Genomic DNA, 21,450 nt, shown 5'->3' with positions numbered 1-21,450 from the left:
ATACTATGTTTGATTCTAGGTTGTCCTGACGCTCCTCTTCCTCTGGTCCCTCTGCCCTTCAGCAATCTATTTCACTGCCACTCCCATCCAAATCTCTGTCCTGGACCTAATCCCTCCTTGAAGCAGAATTCTAAGCTAATATCATTGGTTTCAGAGGCATGGGGTGGGGAGACTTGATGTGCATTATACTAAACATGCTATTCTCAGCGGAAAGAAAACATATCTAGGGAAGGTATTCAGTTAGTTGAGAGGAGAAATAATGTCTTTATGTATGATACACGCAGAATAATAAAAAAATGCTTTATTGGGCATAAGCTGGAAGCAAAAACTGAAGGCCTTCAGAACATCATAGTTCCAACCCCATGAGTCATTTGAGTTACCTGAGGAACAAATTGGACAGATACAGAATGATGTGGTGTAATGAGCACACGCAGATGCCACTTGAATCCTGTACATATGGCAGCATTTTTCCACACATTTTATTTTCTCTAGCCCCAAAGTCTTCCTGATATTACAAATTCATGCTGTGATTTTTTAGTAGAATGAAATTACAGTAGCTCAGAATTATACCAATAATTATATTCTGCTAGATGAGAATGATTATGTGTTCCAAGCTGCTAGCAGGGCCTCTAGCAACAGTCAGGAAATCATTTTCTTAGTGCCAAATAATTTGGTAAAGCATTTTAGCAAAAGAGTTAAGAGGAGAGGCCGAGAGGTCATTCACACCTGTGGAATTTTGTCTGTCATCCATTAGCTCTGTGGTCAAGAGTTCAGTTCTCCAAGTTTCAGTTTATTTGTAAATTGGAAATAATAACATGCCCATCTCATAGAACTTTAAGGATTAAATCAGAAATATATTTATAGATATGTTGTAAAGCATATCGCAAAAAGATAGTGCATCAGAAAAATCCACAAAATGAAATGGTAAAACTCTTAATTGGGGCTCCTTGAAAATTCCCTATGTAGTAGTTTCAGTTACTGTTCAAAAATATTAACTTTTTTCTCCCTACCCATATCAGTGGACTAATTTTCTACCCCTTGATTCTGGAATTAGTCATGTGCCTTGCTTCGGCCAATGAGATGTTAGATGTCACATAAACTATGACATAGGCTTGAGAAGCAGGTGCAGTTTTGGGCTTGCTCTCTTCTGCTTGTTATTGCCTTGAGAAAAACTCACCCAGGCTGGCCTGCTGATCCCAGGAGAGGATTAGAGACACACAGATCAGAGTCCAGCCATGGTGAGTTGACCCAAGGGAACTTGAAATAGCATGCAAAATACAGCAAAATGGGACCCTCAGCTGAACCACAGAGCCAGGAGAAGGAATGACTATTGGGTTAGGCCATTGAGTTTTGCAGTGGTTTGTTAAGCAGTAATTTTATGATATTAACTAACATCTCTGTATGTATTGTAACCATGTATCACAGTTTACTCAGCACAGACCTAGTTTAAACCTATTGTTTTGTGTCTCATCTATTTTACATTGTCCATTATCTATTTTATTTAGACAGAGTAATAATTATTTGATGCATTGAAATGAATTAAGTTGGATTTGGTAGACCTTCACTTGGCACTTAAAACTTCCTTTATGATCTATCTAGTGAAGTTGAAATGAGTGCAGTCAAGAGACCCCACTTCAACCTATGATTAAATCTGAAAGATGACCAAAAATAACATCTCTTTTCTTGACCCTTTCCAGACAAACTGTAACCAACACTTCTCTTTCAAATGAAAGTATGTAGGATACTTGCAAATAAAACAAAATGTGCTCAAACACTAGCACATAGGGAGAACTAACTCTTCCCAGTCTTGAGTAGCAGTGAGGGAAGTATTTGAGCTGCTGCTGCCAGTCATCTGGTATACTACCCACTGGGCCAGGGCCATAGTGAAGCTTGAAAGTTTCACAAAGTTCCTAGGTCACAAGTCAGATGAAGTGTGTAGAAAACAAGTAAAATAGAGGTTAAATATATACAAAGTATGTAAAAAAAAAAAAAAAGAAGATGCCATTTATTATGTAATGCAACTCTACAGATTTTTTTTTAAAGATTTTATTTGATAACAGTTTTCTTTTGCTATTAATCATATTAACATCAAAAACCAAAAAGTATAGTTAATTAATGAAAAGTGTAAATTTCTGTTTTTCAAGAAAATGAATCATGACATGGCAAAAAATACTCCTCAATGCTTTCTTTTACCATGCATGTTGTTGTAATATTAGTAACCACAGGGAAACTGAAAGACCAACTGTGCTGAAGAAACATCAGTATCTATTTCAAAATTATTTTAAGGAAGTGCCTGCCAAGTATGATTTAACATATGATGTGGTAGACGGTGAGATTACAATCATTCTACAGAGCATGACTTTGCAGTTAGATCAAATTATTCCTTAAATTAATTGTACCCACTTTTAAAATTAAGTATTTTTGAACCTCTACCAAGTGTAAAACTATAATTATTAATATGTTGGTTTTACTAGCAGAAGAAATTCATAAAGAGTTAAATAATTTCAGTTTCATTAAAAAATCCTAAAAATAGGAAGTCAGATTAATTTCAATAATAAATTTTTGTTTTTCCATTTTATGGAATCAAAGTAAACCTAATTGAATGTTAAAATGAATTGAAAATTCAATTAAAAGTTCAATATCAAAGATCAAATTATGTGTTTGTGATGTAATGTAAATACAAAATTAAGAAATCTACGGAACAGACTGTCCTTGGAATTTCTTGTGAGATAAACAAAATTAACAATAAAATTCAGAGAAGCTGAAATAATCTGCCAATCAAAATAAAATCCATCATTGTCAAAACGTACAGATATACATATAAACATCTTAAGTAACTAAATTACAAAATTTTTGACAAAGCTAATGTTGAATATTTTTATAATCAGTGTGTGTGTGTGTGTGTGTGTCTACATTCTTTGTTCTTCTCTGATCAGATTTTAGAAATTTTTGATTTATTCAGAACTACTCTGTACATCAATCTAAGTGCCCTGCAATGCCATTAAACTTTTTGTAAACAGGTCTCTAAATTTGGTCACATTTTATTCAGAATTGGTTGGGAATCTTTAATCAAGGTAGCAAGTGGAGTGCGCCCTCTGCCCAAAAATAAACAACAAAAAACCCTGCAGCTTTTGAAGCTCTTAACAAGTTGTAATTATTTAAAAAAAAAAAAGCTTGCAAATAACAGGACATTCACCTTTGTCCCTGCAAGAGAAAGGAAAGACCTGAATGATGAGAAAAATGTAAATGACGTACAAGTTCTAATAAAAGATTGAAGGAGGAAAGGTGCTATGAATGGAAGCGAAGATAGGAACTGGGACACTATTTGATGTGAAATATGTACACTTTTCAGTATGAAGAAAATTATTAAGAGTATCTTCTGCCAGTAGAATTTGTTCTAATCCTACCAAATACTTCAGCAGCCATAGAGAATGTTTTCACAATTTAAAAAATAGGGTCTATAGAAATGTGTCAGTTGAATGTGTCAAATTTCAAAATTATAACTTTACAATGAAACTTGGAAGAGGATTAGAGACAATTTATTAAAATTAAAGATAAGACCATATTTTTTAAATTTCAGAAAGATACTATGGCATGGTTTTGAAGACACAAATGGCCAAGAAATTGTTCAAAGTAGATAAATATAATCCAAGACTAATTATTCAGGTTAGACTAACTTTTATGGTTCAGATATTCAATATAAAGAAGGGTCGACATTTGTTCAGATACAGATTTGTTTGAAATTTTTCAAATTTTAAAAAGAATTTTACTTTTGAAAATAGGTTTGAATAGAACTATTTTATAGGTCCACCAATATTATAAAATTAATTTGTCATTCAATAAATACATATTTCTAAAAAATATGTAATGTCAATTCTTTTTATACAAATGTCACTCCCCTCCCCAATTGCCCTTGATCTTCAACTCTTAAAAAGTCCAATATTTGGGTTAAGAAAGTTCTGAGTAAGTATCTGCAATGGCAACTTGTGACAGTGTAGGATTTTGATGTGCTTACTAGGTGCTACTTACATGTCGTTAAGTGCCCTTAAAAATCACTATTCACATTTAATTAAGAGGAACCTCCTTTAGATTAACTACCAAAAAATTTCAAAAAGCTGGCTGAAAACGAGTTGCTCTTTCATGGTCACAAATCAAAAGTAGTTTTAAAAATCTAACTTTAAAGCTATATCAATACCTATGTGCTAGCTACCAGCTAACAAGAAAACCATATCACAAGTCACAACACTTGTGTCAGGCCTGTTCAAATTCTGTCACACTGGTCTACGGAAAAGTGACATGTTTCAGGGTCTTTGCTACAGAATGCAGTGATAGAATGTCAGAGCGAAATGGTCACAAAGTTTTAGATAATGATATGCTTATTTTCTGGCACAAACACAAGGGATTTCGATATGTCCTCATTGTTCAAGGTGAATCTGACTAGTCCCCAGCAGGTAAACATGTTACAAAGTCTTTCCCATAAATGGTGAGTCATGTACAGCAAAAGAAAACTTCCCTACTGCATTGTTCTATTAATCATTTGCATCTTTACTGGAGATTTAACCATTAATGCTTCAAGGTTAATACCTTTTAAAAATTACTGCAGATGAGGATGCTGAGGTCAATTTAATGTGGCAATGCGTAAGTTATGTCTGTCTTTGGATCCTAAGACATATTTCCTAGTTATAAAACACACATATTCCAAAGGTGTTTTATATTCTATAATCCCAAATATATTGCAACTAAAGAGGGCCATTTAAAGATCAAAATCCAGTAGCAATTCATTCATGCAACCCTCAAGACTTGACCTTCTAGGTACAATCTCAACAGTTGTGAGCACTGTAATTACAGTTTTCATACGGTTGTGATCCTTTTCATTGGAGAAAACATCTCTACATCTATCACTTCCTTGGATTTTTTAAGTCACCTGTGAGTCGGACAGACCAATGTTATAATTCTCCTTATATTTATATAGACAAATAAATAAAATGAGCTACATTTCCCAAGTTTTACTCCTGAAAACAACTGAATGGAAAAGTCAAGATAAACTCACTTCTCTTCTCTACCCAAGTCTGATGTGATTGTGAAAGGTTACTAGAATAATGCTGGGAGATTAAATATCTAATTACCCCTGTTACATACTTTCCTTGTGCCAGACACTAGGATCAATATTTTATGTGAATTTCCTTATTTTAATCTAACTAGCAACTCTATGCATAGATATTATTTTCATTTTTGCAAATGAAGAAACTGATTCATTGACTAGGCAAAACTCATAGGCTAAAAAGTTATAAAGTCATTCTTTTAGTTCTGGGCAGTGGACTGCAAAACAGTGCTTTTATTTGCTGTGCCGTATTGCATGGCATAATCTATAAATATTACCTCAACTTTAAGAGAGAATTTTGAGATACTTATGAAGCTTAACATTTGAGCCCAAAGTTTACCTGGATAGTTAAATGTCTAAAAATTATTGAAAAAGATCTAAAATAAAAGGAAGACAAATGTATACACAGTTATAGATACTGTATGAGCTGCAAGGCAACTGAAAGGTAACTGAAGATTCCAAAAAATTACCCACTTATTATGAGTACTTTGTATATGATGAAGTTGATATTTCAAAATGTCAGGGAGGGAATATTCACAAAATGAGGCAGAGATATTAAGTAGCTGATTTGGAAAAAAAATCAGGATGGAGCCATACTTCACACCACACAAAATTTTACATTTGAAATTCTGGATGCAATATGGGCATGAATTATTTGTTTAATACATATTTGTGATACACCAGTATTACCTAATGCTACATAAGATGGCACTGACCCATTTCCAAAATGATTCTTAGGTCCAGTTGGTCATTTCAATAAAATATATTCTCCTGAATTACAATTATTTTTTATTCAGCAAACACTTACAAAGCACTTTCTCTGGGTCATGCACTAGGATTGCAAAGCTAAAAGGCATAGTCTCTGTCCTTAATTGCTAACTCTGTGATTCTTCTGTATTTCCTATGACACACAGTTAATTCTGTCTGGTCTACAAAGAGTTTTGAATACTCATTGATAGCTAAGAAGTTTGCTATAATGCAAACTTAAGGAAGAAGAGGAGGATCAGGAGAAGGAGAAGGGGGAGAAAAAGGAGAAGGGGAAGGAAGGAAGGAAGAAAGGAGGGAAGGAAGGAAGGAAGGAAGGAAGGAAGGAAGGAAGGAAGGAAGGAAGGAAGGAAGGAAGGGGACTACTAATTAGTCTCTGCATTTAAAAAAAAGTACACTGTGGTTGGAAAGATATACAGGTAAATTATTTCAATATAACATGAGAGGTCCCCCCAAAGATGTTACGTGTGACTGTTAAGTATGCACAGAGAAAGGATGTTTAGCTGAAAGTGGGCGTCCAGGAAGACTTCCTCAAGGTCATGATGCTAGAGCAGGATTCTAAAAGCTCACAAAAGTCAATTAATGGAAAAAAGAATTGGCACATACTGGATGAATACATATTGAATTGATTGAATCAATAATGAATGATTGAATGGATGAATAAGTAAATGGATGGAGGAATTCAAAATGTCTAACGAAGTTTCTGGATGCTAGGCTTTTAATGACCTGCTGGAGAGAAGAGTCAGAAACATAAGAACTCAATTATTTCCCCAGAAGAAATCTGAAAATAGGTTTTTAGTTGGCATGCTTTCAGCTGCACGTAACAGAATACATGTCTACATGTGGCCTAAACAATCAGTGTTTGTAAATGAGTCTCTAAACACAAAAATTCTCGAGATAGGAATCTGGTATTTCGCACCTCAATTACACTAGATCTCTGGGCAACATCTCTTCAGTTCTCCTGGCTTCCCTTTGTGGTCTCAAGATGCTGCCAAAGCCTTAGGCATCATAGCCTCCATGATAATACACAGAGCAGGAATGGGGCTTCTACCCACGAACCCCTCACTTCTACTGGAGAGGAAAATCTTACCCCAACGTTTCCCAGATAGAATTTCCCTAAGTTCCATTGGCCAGGATTGTATCATATTGCCTTGCTTATTTGCATGGAAGGCTGGAAACATAAGTATCTGGCATTTCAGCTTCTGTGAAGAGAATTGGCTTTGACCATTCGTAGATGGGAGAATGGCTGCTGCTTATACAAACAGCACTGCCTGCCATATGAGCTAGGTGAATACTGAAGAGAAGAATTAGTGACACATACATACGGTGCTCCTCCACATGCTAAGGCGACACAGGTGAACATCAGTTCCTACACATGAAACATAATGATAGTTTGGATGTGTTCTGTAACTTTCACCATTTCTTGTGCTTCTGTCATGCAGAGATTCCCCTCTAGCAAAAGAAGTGACTGTTTTTACACCTTACATCAATTCTGAGAAAATCAATGACCCCTTTGTCTTACCCCTTATATAAACTCCAAGAAAATCAGTGACCCCTTGGTCTTACACCTTATGTCAACTCCAAGAAAATCAGTGACCCCACTAGAAAGATGGAACAAAGTGATGGACATCTATGACACGCCAGGCTCTTTACTAGGAATGTGACACATATCATCTCATTCAGCCCTCACATGGATCCCGAGGCAGGGATTAAAAGGAAACTGAGGTTCACAGGTTCAAGTACTTGTCTCAAGTCAGAATACTGAGAGATCCTATAGCTAGGTGTGCATTCCTGGCCTGCCTGACTGTAAATAGCATCCCTCTGTTAGTACATCCACATGTCAGAGGTGATTTCATGTATGTCTGAATATGCTGAACATTCTACTTTTGTGAGCACTCCTGCTTGTATAACTTCTGAACAGTAACAATAGGTAGAAAATGTCTCTTTTAAGTCCCTCCTTGCTTATTTATTACTTCACATTTTAGGCCCCATTTTCATAGTCCAAGAAATTTACACATTGTGCAATGACAACTATAAATCATATTCAAAATGACTCCTAGAACTAAAATGCCAAGTATTTGTCTGAGGTTTACAGAAGTTTTCATTTGAAAGATTTACATAATTTGTTTTGAATCTTACACATTATTTGTTCAACAGATTTTCACTTCACATGTACCATGCATCATGCTCTATACACATGTAGATGTTTATGAATGTTGATTTGTGACCAGCCTCTAATTCAATAAATATTCCCTGATTATCTACCATAGCACCAACATCATGCTAGATTCTGATGGGTTAAAGAAGTAAGCAAAACCTTGTCCTTACAGTCAGAAACTCTGTTAGCTGAGAGTCATTCTTCAGCTATTCCAGAAAAAATATTTATTCTGCTTTTTTCCCTAACTCAGAAATGAAATTTATAAAAGCATAAAACGTGTGCTGGTTTTTCTGTTTTCACCCACTCTAGATCCCACTCTCTACCTTTCTTCTTTGCTCTTCTCTGTGCCACATGAGGCCAACTCCTGTGGACAGCTTTCTTCCCTTCCTGAATGGCGTCCAGTTGGACTCATCCAAAGAGCAGAACTAGGGAAATACGTTAAGCTTCAGGTCACTTCTTCTTGGCTCCCTTCTTGCTTAAGACTGTTTCTGGCAGGGGCTTCCTCCTCCCAGGAAGATGGCTCCTTCCGGGGTCGGGGGGCGGGTAGAGGATGGCTCTCCTCCAGAGATCTGGTTCTCATTGGGTTCCAGTAACACCATTTTTCCTGGGTGTCTTGACCATGGAGATGGTAATAGCAGAAGCTTTTACTCATCTGTGGGTGCCTTCCTCTTCCTTGTTTGTTCTCTTAACTAGCATACACATCTGTGGAGTCCCTTTATTAAAATCTCTTCATCCAAACCACCCAGGGCAAATTCTGTTTCTCGCTGGGACTTTGAGTAATCAGAATATCAGAGCTGATGAAAAGTTAGAAATTCAATCACTGCTTTTTATTTTACAGGAATGGAAACTAGGGCTCAGAGGTTTCACTTGCCAGAAGTCACTCGGTCCCTGGGAAGGATGCAAACCAGCTCACCTGGCTCTCCAGCACATGCACCCCAGACCACCCCCAAGGATGTGACCCATTCCTTCTGTGGAGTCTGATCTTCCAAACTTTAGACAACAGCTCCTTCTGCAAGCTTTCGAGCCTGCAAGCTAAGGACATGAATGAACTGAGTCATCTCCACAGAGCTTCATTAATTTTAAGGCAATTTAAGATTTCTGAGTCATAGGTTTCAGTCATTTAGATTTTCCCAGCTGGTACTGTACTTGCCCACACACACTTTTCTTTAAAGATTGCATCTGTCTAGATGTGTGGTTCTGCCCACCCTTCCTCAGTTTCTGAGAAGAAACTCGCCCTCGTGGAGTGCTACATGCAGGGCTAAGCCATTTCCATTTGCCACGTGCATTAGAGTCTTTGCCTGAGGGATTAATGGGATTAGCAGTCTGCAGCTTGATCCAGACTCTATCCACCAGAGACATGCACAATTCCAAATTCTATATCCAACACAATATTTTACCCAGTCTCCCAAGAAAATTCAGTTATGCCATATGGTGACTCCACTCACTGAATAATATTTAGCAACTTGATGAACAAAGACTGAATCATATCTTAACCATCTTGGCCAAATATTGTTTTATATAGCAACAGTATTAGTAATATATATGTTTTATTTTTTACACTAGTACTTCCTGCTACGCCCACTGAAAATTAAGAGCTAGACCTCACTGGAAGTAGACTACACAATAAAAGAGTTCTCGCTCATTAGCAACCTCCAATTCAATATTGCATTGTATGTATGATACATTCAGAATGTCTGCTTTTTCCTTCCTCCAGAGCAGCTGCTGGGATTGAGCAATAGTCTCCCAGGGTAACGCAGCAGGGAATCCTGGGGCATTTCCCAGACACTGAAAACAAAGGATATGTATCCATGGGGAGGTTAGGGCTTCAGCTCTCTCCCTCCCACCAAGAAGTTCTCCATATCCTCAGTATGTGGGGGAGAAAATTAGCAAGCCTCTGAGTGAGGAGCCCCTGTGACCCAGGGATTTTAAGAAAGTCATTTTCCTCCCTGAGCCTCAATTTAACTGTTCAACAGGGATAATCATGAAAACCCTTTATAAACTGTAATACAATATGCAAATGCTAGGTTGGTCATTTACAATGTGCAGATTCTGTTAAAATTGTACATACATGCAACCATGAGGAAGATGCAATCTGTATCTTCAACCATCTTACCAGTGGAAAATAGAAACTTGTGGAGATAACAGAGATAATTTCAACAAAATACAACTTGGCTAAGATAGAGTTATGAAAAGTAGAGAGACTCTTAGGTCAACATGAAAGTTCCTGAAGTTGCCAGTACCCAAGAGGAATCTTGAATGATCAGCAAGATTTATAGAGGCTATAAGAATATTTATTCCCAGCAGCCAGGGGCATAAGCATCAGTTACTAGTGAGTATAATGCATGTCCCAAAGTGGCAGGAAATAAGGCCATATTTATAGCAATTAAGAAATATTAGCTATTATTACTGTAGCATCAGGGCTTTCTGAAAATCAAAAATAAGGGATTTCTGGGAGAGTCTCATGCTAAGGCTTCAGCAACTCTTCTCACCCCACCCTGTGGGGCCACTATTGTGCCCATCTTCTGGGAAACTGTTGTAAAATGTTCCCTTGATTTATTACTGAGTATAAAACTAACCCAATACTTACTGATGTAAAACAACCCACTTCTTTATATCATGGTTTTGTGCAGCAGGAACTGGGGCAGATGGCACAACTGGGGTCACTTAGTGATGTTCTGTTGGTTGCTGCTGCTGCTGCTAGAAGTATTGAGATGGTTTTATTACCATGCCTGGAGTCTTGTCAGTTGGTTGGAAGCCTGGGCTCTACCAGGCCCATCTCCTTCTTCACATATTCTTGGGGCCTTTCCTGCTGATTTCTCCGGCCAGGTAGCTGGTTGGATTTATTTCCTGCCACCTCGAGGCTTCAGGAGACTATGGTAGAAGTTTCTAGGTCTCTCCAAGGCAAAGCCTGGGACTGGCCATATGTCATATCCGCCATTTCCTATGGGTCCAAGCAGTCTCAGGTCAGTGCAGATTCAAGTGGAAGGAAATAGACTCCACTTTTTAATGGGAGAAGTGTCAAGTATGTATGGCTGTCTTTACTCTGGCACATTTATCTCTCCACTTATGGTCACGCTGTGTGTGTAAGAAAGTCTTGTTGATTCCTGTGATAGGAAACAAAAGAAAAAATCTCCAGTAAAAAAAATAGTGCAGCATAAAAGAGGCTTCTGTCCTTCTTTTGTGAGTTCCTACATGACCCACTGTCCTGTGTCCAGCACCTAGCACAGTGCTTGGCATACAGAAGGTGATCAATCCACAGAACTTAGCTGACAGGATTTTGCTACTATATTGTTATGTGAGTGAATTTCTCACACTGAACCTTCCAGGAAAGGTGCCAGGGGAATCTTATTGCAACACTAGCAGTTTATTGGGTTGACAAAGAGAACATTCAATTAAAAAGATTTTTCAGAACACAATGGAATCATTTTAGTTGTGAAATGTGAGCTTAAAAGTTATCATTTTGAAACATCCAACAAGCATTTCAAGACTCCATGGCAAGATCCAGCCCCCTGTACACAGGCACAGATGGAGGGTCCTTGTTGGGCACAAAAAAGCAGAGGCCCCTGTGTAAATCCCAGGATTCTCTGCCCCAGTAAAAAGCTCAGGCTCTGTCCCTAGTGCCAGGCATCTGAAAGAATGCTACATATTGATTTATCTAACAAACAGTGATGACAACCACCATGTGCCTATCACCATCCTAAGCACTGTGAGTATAGAGGGAAACAAGACAGGCTCTAGGTCTCAAAGGCCTCTTGTCTCCACAGTAGGAAATTTTCTGCCCATTCTTAGAGTCTAGGGAAATACTTGGATGTTATGAGGTGGTAGACTAAGATGGTGAGGGGCAGAGAGGCAGAGTCAGCCCACTACCCAACCATGGAACCACTATGCCAGAGGGAAGAATCTTCACAGTATTAGAGAGATATCAAGTGTCTCAGTGTATATCAGTAGCTTTTAGCTTCTGCCTCCTTCCTGTTAAACATAAAAATCTCTACCCCAAAATTAGCCTAGAAGAGAGTGTGGCTTCTATTTGGTTTATACTCTCTCTCTGGTTCTTCTCACATTTGCCCTGGATAAAGCAAGCTGCCATATGTGGGCTGACCTATGGAGAGGCCCATGTGGTCAGGAACTGAGAGTGGTTTCCAGCCAACATCCAAGGAGAAAATGAAACCATCAGTTCAACAACTTTCAAGAATCTGAATCCTGCTAGTAACTATATGAGTGACCTTGGAAGCGGATCCTTCCCCTGTTGAGCCTTCAGATGAGAGCACGGGCCTGGCCTACACCTTGATTACATGCTTGTGAATGATTCTGAGGCAGAAGATTTAGCTAAGCTATGACTGGATTCCTGACCCAGAGAGATGATGATTTTTTTTAAGCCACTAAGTTTTGGGGGATAACATGTTATGTAGCAATACATAACTAATACAAGTGTATAAAAGAAGAATACAATTCAACTAGCTCAGCTTCCAGTCTACTGCACTTTCTACCACCCCATGTGATTTCTGGCTCATAAGGATCTTTCATCTAGAAGCCACGGGAGCATCTGGCTAGAGGAGTGAAGTCCTAGGGTTTTATTTCAATAACTACATGTTTTCATGGTCTGACTACAGCCTTGTGTTTGTTCTCTGCAGCTTCTGTCTCTACCTCAGACAGACCTAACTGCTGTTTCTTATCTCAGCAGACCTGTGTCTTCCTGCCTCCAGGGCTTGGTGCACTATCTTCTCTTAGAAACACTCTTCTATCTTGACCTGCTGATAGTCTACACAAATTTCAAGGCCAGTTTAAAAGTGTTCCTTCCTTGTTTTCCTGGCTGGCAAGACTCTTCTTCTTCTCTGAATTTTCCATATATATATATGTATATATATAGAAGAATATATATATATATATATATGGAAGAGGAATATATATATATGGAATACATATATATTATATATATTTCATATATATACACACACACATATACACACACACACACATATACACACACACATATGCACACACACACACACACATATATATGCCCTACTCTGTGCCAAGGGGTATTCTCAAGGATAAAATGGCAAATAACATTCCCTGCCTTCATTTATTTTATATTTGATAATTAATTGTAGTATCTACTGTTGGCTTTGCAGTAGAATTACTTTATGCAAATATTATGTACCTCAATTCGATTATCAATTCTGAGGGCAATGATGCACAGCCCCTGTGATGTCTATAGTAACAGAGTCCCAAAGCAGAGTAACTTGTTTGTTATGGACTGAACTGTGACCCACCACAAATTCTTATCGCAAAACCCTAACCCCCAATACGATTATATTTTCGGAGATAGAGCCCTATAAGGAGGCAAGTAAGGTTAAAACAGATCGTAAGGGTGGTTCCTAATCCAACAGGACTGGTGTCCCCACAACAGGAGGAAGAAATACCAGGGATGCTCAGGCACTGAGAAAAAGACCCTAAGAGGACCTAGCAAGGAGGCAGCCATCTGTAAGCGAAGGACAGAGGCCTCAGGAGAAACCAAACCTGCTGAAACCTTGACCTTGGACTTCCAGCCTTAAGAACTGTGAGAAAATACATTTCTCTTTAAGCCCCCAGGCTGTGCCATGTTATTATGGCAGCAGAAGCAGAATAGTCCTGTCATTGACAAGACTGAGCCAAGTAGTGTAGTCAACTAAGTAGGTCCACAGTAGCATGACAAAGCTATAGGCCAGAGGTATCCAATCTTTTGGCTTCCCTAGGCCACACTGGGAAACGAATTGTCTTGGGCCACACATAAAACACACTAAACTAATGATAGCTGATGAGCTTTTTAAAAAAGGTTTCATAATATTTTAAGGAAGTTTACAAATTTGTGTTGGGTTTCATTCAAAGCCATCCTGGGCCGCATGCAGCCCATGGGCCACGAGTTGGACAAGTTTGCTATAGGCCATGGGCTCAGACACATCTGAATTTCAATTCTGTCTCTACCCAACAAAAGTTACTCGTTCTTGTTGAATCTGTTTTTCTTGTCTATAAAATGGGGTTAATCCTCCCTGTATTTCACCGTTACCAAAAGGAAGACATGAGGTAGTGGTTGCAAAGTGCTTGTCATAAACTTAATGTAGAAAAATGTATTACCTCCTGGAACCTTCCTTCTTTGCTCCTCCCTAGGGAGAGAGATGGAATCAATAAGATGGCCAGGCCAGATATTTGGAGCCTGTGGCAAAAGTTAAATCCATCATACTGATTCACTCTATTTATTTAAAATCTCGATGGGTTTTTCATCAGAGTTTTTCGCCTTAATATTTATTTTTTAAAATATTGTATGAAAATATTTGTCTTGATTACTGATTTTTTTTTAGCTCCCCCTTTCAATTTTTGCACCTGAGACAAGTGCCTGGCTCTCCATACCCTAGTTGGGATCCTGGATACCTAACTAATCAAGAAAGCCTCCTTTGGCCTGAGCACAAAGCTAACCAGGATTCTTTCATAATATCACTAACTCCAAGAGTCCCTGTACCCCAGATGCTGGCAGGCTGTGGATGGAACACTTTGGTCTGCAATGCAGGATGATTCTCTCATCATCTGGGGACGTAGGGCTTTTCTTATAGCATCAGGGTAAAACTTTTTTCTTTCTTTCTTTTTTTTTTTTCTTTTTGTCTGAGATGACCTAGCAAGGGTCCCTGGCTGGAAGGGAGATGAGCTTCCTACAATGGCATGTTTTCTCAGTCTTATGTGTGCTTTGTCTGTTTCCCTGAGGAATTTTAGTGAACTTAGATAAAAGGAACATGTTAGCAGCATGTGGGGCTGGCCTGTGAGAGGCTCTGCCAGGCCCTGATGAATCCCCATTTTCTGGCTGAGAATCCTTGCCATGCCTTCTGTATGTCATACCCGTATGTTGAGGTTTGTGCCTCTCCCATCAGGCTGAGAGCAGCCAGAAGACACGGGATCATAGCAGATCCTTAACTTTCTTGCCTTGCACAGGGTCAGCGAGGAGAAAGAGGCAAGGGGATAAAGAGAGAGGAGAGGGGAGGTGTTAATTAGGATTCTCCAGAATGACAGAACTATTAATAATAGGATATACGTATGTATGAAAGGGAGTTTATTACGGAGAATTGACTCACACTATCACAAGGTAAAGGAAGTCCCATGATAGATCCTCGGCAAGCTGAGGAGGTAGGAAGCCAGTGGTGGCTCAGTCTGAGTCCAAAATCCTCAGAAGTAGGGAAGCCTTCAGTCTGTGGCCAAAGGCCCGAGAGCCCCTGGCAAACCACTGGTGCAGGTCCAAGAGTCCAAAGGTTGAAGAACCTGCAGTCTGATGTCCAAGGGCAGGAAGCATCTAGCACGAGAGAATGATGAAGGATGGAAGACTCAGAAAACCAGCTTATTCCACCTTATTCTGTCTGCTTTGTTTTAGCCACGTGGGGCTGGCAGCCAATTGGATGGTGCCCACCTACATAGAGTGTGGGTCTTCCTCTCCCAGTCCAATGACTCAAATGTTAATCTCCTCTGGCAACACCCTCACAGACACACCCAAAAACAATACTTTTCCAGTTTTCTAGGCATCCTTCAAACTAATCAAGTTGGCATCTAGTATTAACCATCACAGGAGGAGAAAGAGAAGTTTAACTAATGTGTTTATACTAATATTGGCCGTGGTGGTGGTAAGAGCCTACACTCACTGCCAACCAGACAGAAAGTGAGCACTTTACCTGTGGACCATCTAAACCTGACAATCACTCTATGAGGTCTGTACTATTATTGTGTCATTTTAAAGAAGCCAAAAGTAAGATTTAAGGATATTATATAGTTTACCTAAGGCCATACAGCTACTGAACTTCAGAGGAAGTACTTAGGCAAATGCTTGGCCTATTTAATGATAGTTGGTTGACTTTTGCATTCAGCTTTTTTCTAGATGTGGTTTCCCCAGGGTCTGTCAGAGATCACACCTTGGAGTCACTGAGCAGCTGTGCCATTTAGAAAGCTGTTTACTTCCTGGAGTCAAAATCCTGTCTAACTCGCATTTGTTAGTAAGCTCTTTTATTGAATCGTGAAATTTGAATGATATCAAATTTCATATTGTCCAGAGTATAGCAAGTATAGTTTTTAACTGCCTAAATGAAAAAATATGAAATCTGTTATTTGTCTACATTTTTGTATTTTATTAACCACAAAAGCAGGTGTAAATATTTGTAATGAGAATGTGGAGATATGGGTGAGCCATATTGTTTATTCCATCCATAGTCTACTGAGTAGATTACTCTACATAGAGCTGAGACTCCATGCTACACTTGCTCTACTACAGTCCACCTGAGGATCCAGGACTCACAAATCAGAAACCACTATTCTACAGATGTCACCTTTTTGTTCAGATATGCTTTCCTGTTTTGCAATGGTTAATGTTGCATTCACATGAAATTCCATGCACAGGGCCCTGATGCATGATCCAAAAATTGTCTTAGATTTAGAATGCTATTTGGACACAGAAGGTAATAAAAAGTGGAGCAAAGGGGACAAAAGGAGAAAGTGCAGGGGGAGAGAACAGGGAGTGGCAGGAAGGAGAACTGTATCATACAGAGATTGCAGGATTTTCCACTAGAATGACCAGGTTTGTGTTCACGGGCTAGTAAATTCCTTGAGACGCAGGTTTCTTCTACTGAGGCTAATAACAAAACCTCTTTTAAGGAGTTGTTGTTTGGATTAAATAAGACAAAATGCATAAGGGTGTTTGTTAAATTGGCAAGCCTGGTACACATATTAATTCTCTTCAACCTTAATCTGAGTTCTCAGGGTCATCCAAGGCCAAGTTGATGACTGATTTGGTGCCCAAATTGGATGGAATCTCAATGCATCGGTGTTCAGATATTGGTCTACTTGTTACATGCCTGATTTTCCCACACTAAAGGTTATATTGTAAAAGCTGAAGGGAATCTTAAGTGATAATTTGATTTTGCCTATTTTCTTCATAAGGAAGGTATTATTATCTCCATTCCACCTAAGAGCAACGATGGTCAGGGAAGTTAAATACCATTCAAGGCCTCTGAAGCTTGTGAAACCAGGGGAGGTCTGGACCCAGGTCTGTCTGCTCCTTTGAGGTCTGTGTGCTAGGTGTGGGAACACGCACTAGATTTACCAGAACACCCTTCAAATGGAATCATTTACAGTAACCTAGCACTCTACATAATATGTAAATGTGTAGCACTTCCTGGACTAGCTGCTTCATTTTACCTGCTTTTACTTTTTTTTATTAGCTGCTCAGCAATACTTAACAGGACGGTAGGCAATTTGCAACACTCAGAAAATTCCCATATGTTGGGTTTCCCACCCTACTCTAATTTAAGAACGACAACAAAATTTTCTTGTATCTCATTTCACTTGTGAGCACACAACAGCTATTTTCCTATATGAGAAGAAGAGTTACAAAACCAGGGCCTAGAAAGAAGTGGTGCTAATATTACTATTTATTCTGTATTTATACACTGGTCTTTTCCCAGTGGACAATTTATCCAGAGACAAAAACACATCCCCAGCCTAGCCATGGTAAAGTAAGCAAGTGAGCAAACAAACAAGCAAAAAGGCATAGGTCACTCAAGTGGAAAATCCTGCGATCTTTGTGTGATACAGTTCTCCTTCCTGCCACTCCCTATTGTCTCCCCTGCACTTTCTCCTTGTGTCCCTTTTCCTCCTCTATGACCTACTGTGTCCAAATAGCCTTCTAAATCGAAGACAATTATTGGATCATGCATCGGGGCCCTGTGAGTAGAATTTCATATAAATACAACATCAACCACTGCAAAACAGGGAAGTACATCTGCATAAAAAGGTGACATCTAAAAGGCGACCTTTTAATAGGTACTACTAAAAAACACCTTGTAAATAAGCAGCTGCATCTCCAACACGAGCTGTTAAAAACATTGAGAATGGAAACCACCATTATGGAAGGATTTTACATGGGCCATTCAGTCCAAAGGTTCAGTCAACTCTAGAAAGCCTAATGACAAGTAATGTGATATAGTAAAAAATAATCATATAGTTTCAGAATAAACTTTTCTCCTGCCCCCTTTCTTCTCAATACACACATACACATACACACACATGCACATACACACACATGCACATACACATGACCTCCAGGGCCACTGAGTAATGGGCTACCATGGAATAAATTAATTAGTCTCTCTGGGTCCTGTTTCCTCAATCCGTAAAATGGAGTAATAATTCAAAGGTTTGTATAAGAACTAGAGAGAAAGAAAGTGGCTGGTCTAGCATTCAAAAGGCATAATTAAAGTACAACTATTATTAAAGTTAGTAACAGAGAATATTCTCAAAGTGATGGGGCAATTTATGACAAGGAGTTAATACAGTCAACATGAGCCAAAGCATAGCAGCAAGTCACTGACTCCATGGCCACCGAAATGCAGCTAGGCAGCATGACTATCTTCAAAGCAAAGGATCATGTGGATCACGTGGACCAGTGGCTGCAGCTATGAAGGTGTGCACCGTCTTCCCTGAACCTCTTCCTTCTTCTCTACCTACACAAATGGATGACAGAACCTCTTCATAAGTTAGCAGAACATTCAAGGAAGGTAGCAAGGGAGTATGAAATTGAATGCAAAGTAATGTAACACTAACAGTGGAACTAAGGCAATGGTGAAGGACTCAGTTTAAGATATGGCACCTTCTAAAACATTACAGAGCAGGATGTATCCTGATTGGGTTTCCCATTCATGGATTGGTTAAATCTTGCATGAAGCAGTAAGTGGGAGCACTTATCTTCTTGGCTACCTTTACTGACTGACACTAGGCAATCTGTAGATTCCATCATCAGGAGTATCTAGATTGGAGCTCAGGCATTAACACCACAAACCTCCTCATTGTTGTCCAAGCACAACCATGTCACCTGGATTTTGAACATGTCATTTAAAACCTGAGACATCCACACAGCCAAATAAGAGAACTGGGGAATGTAACCTTGAACTGAGGGAGTGCAGCCAGGTAAAGGGAATGTCCTGGAAAAGATTCCAGGGAAACATGGAGGCGCCAAAAACGCAAGAGGAAATGATCCAAGTCATAAACACAAAAGTAGGAGCCTGGAGTCCATGGGGTGATGAGCAGCTGGCCGGTATGTAACCAAGAGTGAGAGATGAAGTTGTTGGGAAGTTCCTGAATTTCAGGCCAAAGGGTTTATGTCTAAGGCTCTAACAGCTGCTTGGTCAGAATGCTTGTGTCCCCCCAGATTCACATGTTGAAACATAATCACCAATGTGATTGTATTAGGACATGAGGTCTTTGTGAGGTGATAAGGTCATGAGGGCAGAGACCTCAAGAATAAGGTTAGTGTCCTTATAAAAGAGACCCCAGAGAGCTGTCCTGCCCCTTCCACCACGTGAGAACAGTATGAAGGTGCCATCTATGAACCAGGACTCTGGCCCTTACCAGACACAAAACGGGCTGATGCCTCAACTTGGACTTTCCAGCTTCTAGAACTGTGAGAAACACATTTCTGTTGTTTATGTGCCACCAGCGTATATTTTATTATAGCAGCCCAAACAGACCAGGACAACTGCATTTTGCACAACTTCAGGGTTTCATTCACAGAGCTGTCAGTGAGAATGGAATGTTCTGGAGTTCAGCAGGCCACAGTCTGCATGCACATCAGCATGACGTGAAACTCTCTACAACTTAACCTAGAAGTTTGTCAAATAGTTTTGAGCCTACACATGACTTGCTGCCAGAGTTGAAACAGGGGAAATGTTGTCACATATGGTAAAGGCCTTAAAGTGATATAGTAGTCTTATGGTTTCTTCTCCAAAAGCATTTATTATTATTTGATCAACGCACACAGCACTTAGTTTAGGGCTTCACATTTAGCAGAGGTCCACTGTGTGTTTGTAAATGAATGAACTAATGAGCAATAAAGTGAATGAGTGAGTGAAGGAGCAGCTAAATATATTTCAGAATAAAGAATGTTCTAGAAAACATGCACAACATGTTACTGACCCAAGACAACTGGATTTGTCCTACTGCAGAGTAGACTGGTTTAAATATACCCCCTTGTAATTATATAATCCTTTTTTAATTGCCACATATTTTATTATTGTTGCATACTGTATAGGACCATTCTTATAACTATGTTTAACAACTCCCACACACCTTGCCAATACTGTAAACATGTTATCTATTACTATTACTTCATGTTGGATTGCTTTCTGTGGATGAATTCCAACAACAACAATAGTAAAATAGTAACGGCTGCTTTTCTTTTTTTTTTTTTTGAGATGGAGTCTTGCTCTGTTGCCAGGCTGGAGTGCAGTGGTGTGATCTCGGCTCACTGCAACCTCCACCTCCCAAGTTCAAGCAATTCTCCAGCCTCAGCCTCCCAAGTAGCTGGGACTATAGGCATGTGCCACCATACCCAGCTAATTTTTGTATTTTTAGTAGTGACGCAGTTTCACAGCGTCGGCCAGGATGGTCTCGATCTCTTGACCTCGTGATCGGCTCGCTTTGGCCTCCCAAAGTGCTGGGATTACAGGTGTGAGCCACCGCACCCGGCCTTGAGTTTTTGTTATAGGCAAGACATTGTGCCAGATGCTTTATACACATCTTCCATAATTGCTATACATTAAGACAAAATTTCTATTGTAATTTCACTTTATAGATTAAAATATTCCAGACTTCACCAAAGTCATATGGCTAAAAAGTGAATGAATAAAGATCCCCACCCAGATCTTCCTACTACATGCTTTTTTCTTTTCCAATTTGCTAAGAATTACCGAGTTAACAGACATAACAAATATTTAAGGCACTTGATACAAATTATCTAATTTATCCTGCACTGCAATAGCTCCATGAATTTAATCAACAAACATAGCACTAAGCCATGAATTTGGCCTTCAAGGACAGGCAGGAGAATGGCCACTGTGTAATTTCATCAGAAGTCATAAATTCACTATTAATCCTGTACAGCATCACTAGAGGTTTATACTATTTCTGCTCTCTCTTTCCTTGGAAGCCCAGTAGTATCTACTCCCTGTGATCTGCAGCAGGATCTAAATCCCACAAACGACCATGTCACTTCCCAATGTCAGCCGTGCTTCCCCATCTCCTCTACTAGGAAGACCACTGTTGCTAGTTGTGTCTATCAACCCCTTCCCAATCTAATCCCAATCAGTCCACTTTGCCAGCCACATGCCTGGCCACTGCTCCCAGCTGCCACTGCTGGAACATGGTGCATTACTAGAAATTTCAGAACGTCCCACTCCCTTGCTTTTCCACATTCCTTCCCTCTGCCTGAAATGCCAACAACAATCTCTTATTCATTTTATTTTATGACTCATAGGGCTATTTCAAGGTCCATGAAGACAGGAAATATATTTTTTAAATCATTGTATCTTCATATCCAGTGTCTGGCACATAGTAGGTTTCAATAAATATTTGCTCTGGATTAGTT

Source organism: Gorilla gorilla, chromosome 12, assembly GCF_029281585.2.
Source record: "Gorilla gorilla gorilla isolate KB3781 chromosome 12, NHGRI_mGorGor1-v2.1_pri, whole genome shotgun sequence".
NCBI classification, from domain to species: Eukaryota; Metazoa; Chordata; class Mammalia; order Primates; family Hominidae; genus Gorilla; species Gorilla gorilla.
Note: the sequence above shows the minus strand (reverse complement) of the source record.